The sequence below is a fragment of the Apium graveolens genome, chromosome 4 (genome assembly GCF_009905375.1).
Source record: "Apium graveolens cultivar Ventura chromosome 4, ASM990537v1, whole genome shotgun sequence".
Lineage (NCBI taxonomy): Eukaryota > Viridiplantae > Streptophyta > Magnoliopsida > Apiales > Apiaceae > Apium > Apium graveolens.
The window spans coordinates 233,647,401-233,657,038 of record NC_133650.1 but is presented as its reverse complement, the minus strand read 5'-3'; positions in this window follow the sequence as shown (position 1 = coordinate 233,657,038).

The window sequence follows — 9,638 nt, the reverse complement described above, 5'->3', positions numbered from 1 at the left end:
AGACGGTTATCTGAACTAGGGTATTTCAACCCTGTAGGTCCTAGTCGGAACACCCGAGGAGTGACGTCGGACTAAGAATAGCCTAGTGGTCAATTGTCAGACTCAACAAGATTCCAATCGAAGGACATGAAGGATATAATTGTATCCAGGATAGGGTAGTGGTTTGACGATAAAGCCGAACGTTCAAGTCAAGTTTGTAAAATTTTGAAATAACAAACACTAAAAATTACAACTAGAAAAGTACAAGCACATATTTATAATATTTTTTATTTTTATATGAAATGTGTGTATATATATATTAATTTTTTTTAAAATTTTGGGCCCCTACGTATGGGCCCAGGGCGTCGCCCTTTTCTCTTTGGGCGACCTCCCTGGGTCGGCCCTGTACCTATTATCAACGGTTTCTTCTTCCATTTTGCACAATCTATCTTTCTTTTACATATTAATTTATATAAATCAAGTAAGATCAAAGTTACACACAATCATCATCTACATGAATATTCATTTCAGTTTTTGAACAACCAAGTTACAACACCTAACATACATGCTACACATGAAAACCAAACCGCAAGCTTCAGTTTTCCAATTGTTTTCTGCATTTACTCTTCCATTTTCTGCAGTTTCTTCAAACATTCATGATCATAATTCTGCATCGTCTCAACACCTTCGACTTTGTTTTTCAGTAACTTCACTTCATCCCTTTTCAATGACAGTGTTAGGTCCCAATGTGTTTGTAGAAGGGGGGGTTGAATACAAACGTTACCAAATAATCGAATAAAATGCGGAATAAAAAATGTGAAACAAAATTCAAGTTAAATAAAAATATTATTAAACTTGAAAGGTGTTACAACAACTGTATCGATTACAAGGTATTAATCTCAAATCAATTATCACAAATCTAGAATAAATTCGACATGAACTTTTTCTATTTTTGCAATAATTAGAATCAAATGCTAAACGCGATTTGAGATTAAGTTCTAGGGATTTTGATCCGCTAGATTGTTACACAAGAACAAGATAAATAATTCTAGTGGTTTGGATTTAACATTAACAAACTAGAAATTGATCTTGAATTTCTGCAGATGAAGAATGTTATATTTCAAAGGCGGCTGCTTTCTTTTGTTCTTGACTTGTGTGTATTTTGATTGAGTTAAAAATGATATGCTGCTTCTCTGCTTCTATTTAATCAATCAGCTGATTCAATTGAATTGGAATGACAATCCTTTAAGCTTGCAAGACTTTCGGTAGGACAATTGAATGAACTAGCAAGACAATCTGAATGAACTAGCATGACAATCAGAATGAACTAGCAAGACAATCTGAATGAACTAGCATGACAATCAGAATGAACTAGCAAGACAATCATCCTCCTGATGTAACTTTCGGTGTGACAATTGAATATGGCCTAGCATGACAATCGGTATGACAATCCTGATTGTCATGCTAGTTCATTTTCAATTGTCTTGCTGATTTAATGCTTGAATTTAATCCAATTAAACTTCTGAAAATTCCTAAAATTCCTAGAATTAATTCAGAATTAATTAATCAATTAATTCAATTAATAAATAAATTATTCTTCGCAGATATAATTTATTTTCTTAATTAAATTAGATGACTCAATTAATTAATAGAGAATTAATTCTAGTCTTGAGCAGCAACCATTCTTCTGCAAATCTTCTGAAAATCACTGAAAATTATGAATCAATTCCACCACTTCAACGTTGACACTCGATGTACTGTCTGGTTCATGAGTGACTAACTTCCGTGACGTTTCTTCATGTCTTGACTTTGACACTTTGATTTTCTTCAGATTAAATCCTTGTAATTAATGATACTCTGACGAGATCTCTGTCACTTGATTAAATCCACGATCTTGATTTATTATCACTGAGGCATGATCAACTTCTTGAACTTCTTCCAGTGAATTAACTCCTCAAGTCTGTAGATGAACATTGTCTCTGAATCCTTTGACAGATATTACTTTGCGAGATCTCTTTGACGGTCGATCCACTATTTACTTATTACATTCTTATTTGAGTTGAGTTGAATCCTCGAATATACAAATAGGTCTATGACATATGACTTACAATCTCCCCCTATTTGTTTGTTAGACAATAACACACAAATACCTAGAGGATAACTCAACTAACAAATAAGAAAAAGATATAAACATACATGCAAAGTAAATAGCAGAAAAGTTCTGGACTAGATTTAACATTTTCCAGATTCCAAGTAGATGTTCCTCTAGACTGAACATATCTTCAAGTAGTTTCATCTTCATTTGTACAACCACATTTCCCTGTTGAGAAGCCCATATCTCTTGCTTCTCCCCCTATGAGAATCAACTGATTAAAGAAGATCACCTTCGTTTTACCACCTCTCCCGTACAATAGGATCCGCATATAAAAACCAATGGTACTCCCCTAACAGCTTCTTCCCTTACTAGGAAATCACCTTGTGTTTACCACCTCTCCCGTACAATAGGATCCGTAGTTACAAACAACAATGGTGTGTAGTGTACATTTTTAGGATCTTTTTCTTCCTCCCTGCTATTTCTCCCCCTTAGTTGAGGAATCCTCCAAACTATTACTTAAGCTTTTATCTCCCCCTTAAAGAAGGAATGTATGCCGTCGTCTGAAGGAGTTCTCATATTTCACTTGGTTGGAAAAGAAATAACAAGTAGTTTCTCTTTCTTCCTCACTGTGAGTGTGTGATTCTGTTTAGTGTACCTCACATGTGTTTCACTCTTCTCTCCACTCGTGTTTACACTCTTTCTCACAAGTGTATCATGTTAGAAAATTAGGATTTTAGAGCTTAATTTAATTATGTTCTTGATGTTAATCCTAAAATCTAATGATTGGAAATTGTTCAATGATATTTGAACTTAAATTTTCATGTATGGTTTTAAGAATTTTCTTAATGAAATCCATATGAAATGAGAGTTGAAAGTAGCTTGGAAAAGCTTGGAAAAATTTGAGAATGTTTGTCCCACATTGAAATAAATAAAGGAGGGTGTGTGCTTTATATGGTATTACCCACATGAGTAGTATACAACTACTAAGGTGTGTGATGGTCCATTGTGTTGTTGTGTGCTTCACGCGCACACACACACACGCGCGCGCGCCCCGCCCCGCCACGCACCGCACCGGACCGGACCGGGTCGGGTCGAAGGGCGATTTGGGCGAATGTCTCGGCGTCTCGCGTACGCGAGGCGACCTGGGCGAGGATTTTATTTATTTGAGAATTATTTTAATTCGAATTTATTTATCGGTGATTGGATTATTGGGCTGGGTACTGGAATAGGCTAAGTCCTGCAAATAATCTGATCTGTAACAAGTTCTGAAATAAGAATCAGAACTTAAGAACTGATGAATAAAATCAGAACTTAACAAGTTCTGATATCAGAATCAGAACTTAAGAACTGATGAATAAAATCAGAACTTAACAAGTTCTGATATCAGAATCAGAACTTAAGTACTGATGAGTCAAATCAGAACTTAACTTAATTTCTGATTATAATGTGGGTGTTTAATGTGAAAAGCTGTTACAAATAATTTAAATTCAAAAGCTGTTCAGTTTTGATTTTTTCATTAATGAATTCAAAATCTGATCAGTTTTTATTTTTTTCATTAATGGAGCAGTTTAATTCAGACATTAAGTGTGTGGACAGTTTCATTTTTCCTCTCCTATAAATAGAGGCTAAACTGAATGAATGAGATATAACATACACTACATTCTGATCTCTTCTCTTCAACCTCTCTGCATTTCTCTCCCATAAGTCCTTAAGTGCTGATATTTTTCCGGCGACTGAGGTGCTGGTCGAAGTGGAGGTTTTGTTGCTGCTGTTAACATAAACTCCGAGCTGTTTTATCCTGGTGGAGATATTGCGCACATCCCAAACGCAGCAGGTAGGGGGCAATAATCTCTTCAAGAGCAGCCAGGACTTCGAGCAAGGCCTGGTGACTCAGCTGTGATCATTTTCTTGGCATTTTGTATCTGTAAACCTTTGTTTCAGTCACGGTTGAAAGCTATGGTTTCGGGTACATCTCTCTTTCTCTCTTCGTTATTTCAGTTACTGATTTTGTTTACCTGCATGTTTTGTTTTGTTAACTGTGGTCTTGGCCTAAACTTGTTAAATTCTTTATACACTTGCCTCTATGTTGCTATACTTGTTAGTGAGATATCCAACATTCTTGAAGAGATTATTAGTTATTTAGAATTTAACATAATGGTTAACGAAAGTGAGGGTATCGTTGGTGGTGGTAGCAGTTCGGGTGTAACTGCTGGGGCCATTGATTGGACCACCTATAGTTTCCCACAAGCTGTTGAACTAACCGGTTTACCGGAGAAATTCAACGGTGGCATTGGCTTTTCTCGCTGGCAGAAAAGGATGAAGTTGTGGTTGACTATAAAGGGTCTGTGGCCGGTTGTGGAATATGAGAAACCAGTAGTGGATCAAGAGAAGGCTGAAACAGTTAAGGCTTTTGCGAAGTGGGCTGAGAAGGATGGAGTGGCTAGGGCGGCCATTCTGGCGGCACTAACAAACACTTTGTTTGATGTCTATTCTTCTGATGCCTACTCTGCAAAACTCTTATGGGAGAAGCTGGACCAGACACATAATACTGACTCACAAGGTCTAGAAAAGTATTCTGTGGCAAGGTTCCTCGAGTTCAAGCTGGTGGACAATAAGTCCATGACTGAGCAGGTGCATGAGTTCGAGATGATAGTGCATGCTTTGAAGGAGTCTGGAATGAATCTCCCGGAGAAGTTCAAGGTGATGAGTGTGATTGAAAAACTCCCGAAGTCTTGGGAAGAGTTCTCTCTCTCCCTGAAAAGACAGAAAGGAGAGATCACCTGGACCAACCTTATGCTGGACATCTCGGTACAAGAACAACACAAGTCCAAACAGGGACATGTGATGCCAACTGAACACGGTACCTCGAAGGTAAACATAGCAACTGTAGGACAAAAGAGGAAGGCTTTTGCTAAGAAAGCTAATAGTAATAAACCTAAGAGTGACAAGGACAAGGCCAAGAAACCCAAGGCAAACAAACCATGCTGGTCTTGTGGGCAGGTTGGGCACTGGAGTAAGGACTGCCTTACGAAGAAAGCGAAGAAAACCGAGGTAGCACAAGCAAATGTTGTGCTTGGAACCGCAAGTGGGCCTGTAGTGAACATGGTTGTTGGTGAGGCTACGGCTTCTGAAACCAACGTTGACCGGTATGTATCCTACAACCCTGTGATATTTTCTACCTATCTGTCAAATGAATGGTTGATAGATACTGGAGCTAATGTACATATTTGTGCTGATATTAGTTTATTTGTATCTTATCAACAGAATCATAGCTTGACTGTGAAGATGGGGAATGCTAGTGTTGCTCAAGTACATGGAGTTGGAAACGTGGATCTGAAGTTCCCTTCAGGACGTATTCTATCTCTGACGAGAGTGCATCATGTTCCCAACATGCGTAGAAATATAATAAGTGGAAGCTGTTTAGTTTCTAGTGGTTTTGAAATTTCGTTTAAGTGTAATAAAGTAGTTCTTATTCACACTGGTACATTCTTTGGCAAGGGTTACTTGTCAAATGGTTTATTTGTTATTAATGTGGATCCCGTTTTGGGAAGTTTGAATAATAATGTTATTCCTACTGTTAATTGTATTGAATCCTCAAATATATGGCATGCTAGACTAGGTCATTTAAACTTTGGTGCTCTTAAGAACATGATGAACTTAGAGTTGATTCCAAAATATACCATAGAAAAGAATTCTAAATGTCAAGTATGTGTGTCTGCTAAACAGATAAGGAAACCTTTTCATAACGTTGTTAGGGATTCAGACTTGTTAGATTTAGTACACACTGATATTTGTGAATTTGGTGGTGTGTTGACCAAGGACCAGTTTAGATACTTCATTACTTTTATAGATGATAGTAGTAGATATTGTTATGTTTATTTACTTAGACATAAGGATGAAGCACTTAGTAAATTCATTATATATAAAACTGAAGTAGAAAAACAAACTAGTAAGTTACTTAAAAGATTGAGATCTGATAGAGGTGGTGAGTATACGAGTAATGCTTTTAATGAATTTTGTGCAAACAATGGTATAGTTCATGAAGTTACTCCACCATACACACCTGAGTCTAATGGGGTTGCTGAGCGAAAGAACAGAACATTTAAAGATATGATTAATAGTATGCTTATTAACTCTGGGTTGCCTAAATACATGTGGGGAGAGGCTCTAAATACGGCTTGCCATATTTTGAATAGAGTCCCTCTGAAACACATGGATAAAACACCCTTGGAGTTATGGAAAGGCAGGATGACTAGTCTTAAGTATCTTCGTGTGTGGGGGTGCCTTGCTAAGGTGCTTGTTCCTGAACACAAGAGAAAGAAACTAGGTCCAAAGACTGTTGACTGTATCTTTCTGGGCTATCTTGAAACCACTACAGCTATGAGATTTTTAGTGTTAAAATCTGACATAGATGGTATAGTGGCAAACACGATAGTTGAATTTCGAGATGCGACATTCTTTGAGGATGTCTACCCTATGAAGACTGGAATACCTGAAACGACTTCTGAGGAAGATCTTACTCACACATCAAGTTCTATTCCTGATCATGTGGAAAAGATGACAAATGTGGGGGCGGAACCTAGTAGTAGCTCTATTCCTAAGGAATTAGAGGAACCAAGGAGAAGTAAGCGTGCTAAAGTAGTCAAGGATTTTGGAGGTGATTTCATCACTTACAATATCGAGGACGAACCTTTAACTTTCCGGCAAGCTATGGATTCTTCTGAGTCAAGGCACTGGAAGGGCGCTGTCAAGAGTGAAATTGACTCTATTGTTTCCAATGGAACATGGGAGTTGGTTGATCTCCCTCCTGGGTGTTCTACTATTGGGTGCAAATGGGTCTTTAAAAGGAAGTTGAACCCTGACGGCTCAATAGATAAGTACAAAGCTAGACTGGTAGCTAAGGGTTTTAAGCAAAAGGAAGGAATTGATTATTTTGATACATACTCTCCGGTTGCAAGAATGGTAACAATCAGAATGCTTATAGCATTGGCTTCAGTCCATGGTCTTATCATCCATCAGATGGATGTAAAGACGGCTTTTCTTCATGGTGAACTTGAGGAAGAGATTTATATGGATCAGCCTGATGGATTTGTTGCATCAGGCAATGAAAGGAAAGTATGTAAGTTGATCAAGTCCATCTATGGCTTGAAACAAGCTCCCAGAGATTGGCATAAAAAGTTTGATGAAACTATATTGCCTTTCAGTTATAAGATTAATGAAAGTGATAAGTGTGTCTACACTAAAGTTAAAGGTAATGAGTGTGTTATTTTGTGCCTATATGTGGATGACATTTTACTGTTTGGAACCAATATTGAGATTATTAACGAGACTAAAGAATTCTTGAAAAGGCATTTTGAAATGAAGGATATGGGTGAGGCAAGTGTGATTCTTGGAATCAAATTGATTCAGTCCACTGAAGGAATAACCTTGACTCAATCTCATTATATAGAGAAATCTATACTTGAGAAATATGGTTATTCACAGTGTAGAATCGCTAGTACACCTTATGATTCGAAAGTTGCCCTTGTCAAGAATACTTCAGGAGTGCCTGTGTCTCAGTTAAGGTATTCTCAGATTATTGGGAGCTTGCAGTATCTTGCTAACTGTACTAGACCAGATATTTCATATTCTGTGTCTAAATTGGCGAGATATACAAGCTGTCCAAACAGAACTCATTGGGATGCTCTTGATAGAGTACTTAGATATCTAAAAGGCACAATGTACCTTAGTTTACACTACAGGAGATTTCCTGGTGTGCTTGAAGGGTACAGTGATGCAAGTTGGATAGCTAAGAAGTCTGGTTCCAATGGAGTGACTGGATACGTGTTCACCTTGGCTGGTGGAGCAATATCCTGGAAGTCAAGTAGACAGACTATTGTTACTCGGTCTACTTTTGAGGCTGAGTTGTGTGCACTTGATGCCACAGGGACGGAGGCTGAATGGTTACACGGACTTTTGTCTGCAATACCTGTAGTAAGCAGACCGCTTCCTGCTATTGCTATTCACTGTGATAGTCGAACAACTATCGACAAGATTAGCAGTAAAAAGCATAATGCTAAAACTAAGAGACACATCCAAGTTAGACTCAAGTCTATAAGGGGTTTAGTGACTGATAGGATCATAGCTATAGAGTTCATAGGAACTCAGAATAATATAGCTGATCCTCTTACTAAAGGACTGGAACCTGCAGTGGTCCTTAAGTCAAGGTTGGGGATGGGATTGTCAACCCATCATAATTCATCAACAGTGGGAACCCAATACACATGAGAGGAGATCCCTCGAAGTGTATTCAATGGGTAATAACAAGCTGTAAGGATGAGTTGGTAGTACCTTTGCTACATAGATGATACTATAGTATCTGAGTCTATCCCCTGTAAACCTAGAAGGTACTGACACTGCCAGAAAAGCAAGAGTGGTAAAACTCTGAATGGGATCAAGTCATTTGACGAGATAGAGGCAGTATATCTCTGGAGATGCCCAGCTAAGCGAATGTAATTGTGTGGTCGCAATTAGAGGATTGGGTTAATCCTTGAAGCATTCGACGAACAGGATCGAGACATGACCATTAATGTCTCAAAGCCGTAGATTGGCACCATAACCTTTGACTTGTCGTCGTCTATGGAATATGGTTATACTAAACGGATTAAGATTCAAGGTGAAACATTCCATCTAAGTCCGATAGCCATTGAAGTAGAGGAATTAGGAGGGTTCAAACCTGGAAGGGTACCGACTCTGAAAAACAAGTCATGATGGGAAATTGATCACATTTCTGTATGGATTTGTGGGGGATTGTTAGAAAATTAGGATTTTAGAGCTTAATTTAATTATGTTCTTGATGTTAATCCTAAAATCTAATGATTGGAAATTGTTCAATGATATTTGAACTTAAATTTTCATGTATGGTTTTAAGAATTTTCTTAATGAAATCCATATGAAATGAGAGTTGAAAGTAGCTTGGAAAAGCTTGGAAAAATTTGAGAATGTTTGTCCCACATTGAAATAAATAAAGGAGGGTGTGTGCTTTATATGGTATTACCCACATGAGTAGTATACAACTACTAAGGTGTGTGATGGTCCATTGTGTTGTTGTGTGCTTCACGCGCACACACACACACACGCGCGCGCCCCGCCCCGCCACGCACCGCACCGCACCGGACCGGGTCGGGTCGAAGGGCGATTTGGGCGAATGTCTCGGCGTCTCGCGTACGCGAGGCGACCTGGGCGAGGATTTTATTTATTTGAGAATTATTTTAATTCGAATTTATTTATCGGTGATTGGATTATTGGGCTGGGTACTGGAATAGGCTAAGTCCTGCAAATAATCTGATCTGTAACAAGTTCTGAAATAAGAATCAGAACTTAAGAACTGATGAATAAAATCAGAACTTAACAAGTTCTGATATCAGAATCAGAACTTAAGAACTGATGAATAAAATCAGAACTTAACAAGTTCTGATATCAGAATCAGAACTTAAGTACTGATGAGTCAAATCAGAACTTAACTTAATTTCTGATTATAATGTGGGTGTTTAATGTGAAAAGCTGTTACAAATAATTTAAATTC